General features: G+C 34.6%; 1 protein-coding gene across 1 annotated transcript in view; it reads right to left on the reverse strand.

Moving 5' to 3' along the window:
• LOC117106724 (putative N-acetylated-alpha-linked acidic dipeptidase) overlaps positions 1-1,723 on the reverse strand; it is a 23,103-nt gene that overhangs the window by 18,425 nt on the left and 2,955 nt on the right. The gene's annotated exons all lie outside the window — the stretch shown is intronic.

Here is a 1,723-nt window from a genome sequence, read left to right on the forward strand (position 1 = left end):
GGTCTTATATAGAGAAAAAATCTTGGATCAATTTTCTATAGAATTATTATTTCTATAGAATTATCTCTATAGAGAATGGATGAGTCTTATATAGAGAAAAAAATATTGGATCAATTTTCTATAGAATTATATTTCTATAGAACTATCTCTATAGAGAATGGATAGGTTTTATATAGAGAAATAATTCTTGGATCCAATTTTCTATAGAAGTCTATAAAAACTCATAAATGTCTATAGACTTTCTATAGAATTCTATAAAACATTTTACTACGGGATACACTGAGGCAAGTCATAGCATAATTGCGCACAGGCGTAGCATAACCCATAGTAGGCCTAAAGGTGAATCATCTCCTGTTTGGCTCGGAGGGCCGCCAGTAGCAAAACCTCCTTCCTAGGCACTTGCTAAATAAACAGACCGTGGTCCCCAAGCGATATGTAGCAGGACAAACATAAAGTTTATGAGACACTATGGATATGTTCGCTTCTATGCGGCGCGTGTACAAAGGCGGTTAATAAAATAGGCTAGCCTAAATCACACACGTATTACTGTATTATGGCCTATCATCAGGTTAATATATTAATATCTTGAAGTACAAAGTTTCTTTTCAATCTATGGTACACGACTATGACCAATACTGGAATAGGCTATAATTAATTAGTTCAATATATTAATTAACTAATTTTCCAAGTAATTTGCTCAAGTTATTCGATAATATATACCGTAGGTCAAGAAATAACTAGCCTTATCCTTCATAAATAATAATGTGTATTTTGAAAAAAGAAAAAGATGTTTCGGGTTATTGATGAAGGCATTATACGCCTATTTCTCCAGCTTATATTATAAAATGAGATGTAAGCTATGACCGATGAAATAATTATATTAACTAGTTCAACATATTTAATTAACCAATTCTCCAAATAGCTTGCTTCAGGAATTCGATAAATTGGTCAAGTAATAACTAGGCTTATCCGTTAAAGATAATGTGTGGTACTTGTATTTTGAAAATATTTTGGGTTATTTGTGTAGACATTATACGCCTATTACGCCAGATTATATCAAATGAGATGTACACTTTTCCTCATATAAATTACTTGAAATTTTATTATATTATTAACTTTCTTTAGGTTGCTGTAAAAAATGTATTGCATTACAATATTATTGCTAATATTAATGATGAAATTTGTCATGGATGTGTACAGGCCAACTGACCTCCATTAGTACAGTAATATGAATAGAACTTTCATTATCGCCATAAAAACACGGTCTACTATAATATCGACGTAATATTCGAACTTTACCCATAAGTTAAAAATACAATCAGAAGCACACGAAGTAAAAACACTTACACGCCACCCCTTTGATATACCGCCTCTGAAGCAAAGGTGGTGCCAGAAATTTTCCGACGAAGGGTCCGACATTTCCGACTGAGGGGACCGAGCCAAGGGGTCGGCGGGGCCTCGGTCGACAGCCCAGAATAAAAACTCCTATGTAAGGGTTCACGGGGAGAGTTTTTATGGATTAGTATGGTCCAAAATGTGCTTTTAAACGTTATTTAGATAGGCAAATTATTATTATTTTTTATTATTTTCGATCCGACGACCTATTTGTGCGTCGGACGACAGGGGAGTCCAGGCCTGTCCGACGGGGAGGTGAGGGGTAAAAAAACAAGTAGGCCTATAGACATTTCAAACTAGTGACCTGTTCAATACCCATTAGCAATAT

This window comes from Anneissia japonica, unplaced genomic scaffold, assembly GCF_011630105.1.
Source record: "Anneissia japonica isolate Jap-2015-1 unplaced genomic scaffold, ASM1163010v1 scaffold287705_len1045735_cov187, whole genome shotgun sequence".
In the NCBI taxonomy this organism is placed as follows: Eukaryota; Metazoa; Echinodermata; class Crinoidea; order Comatulida; family Comatulidae; genus Anneissia; species Anneissia japonica.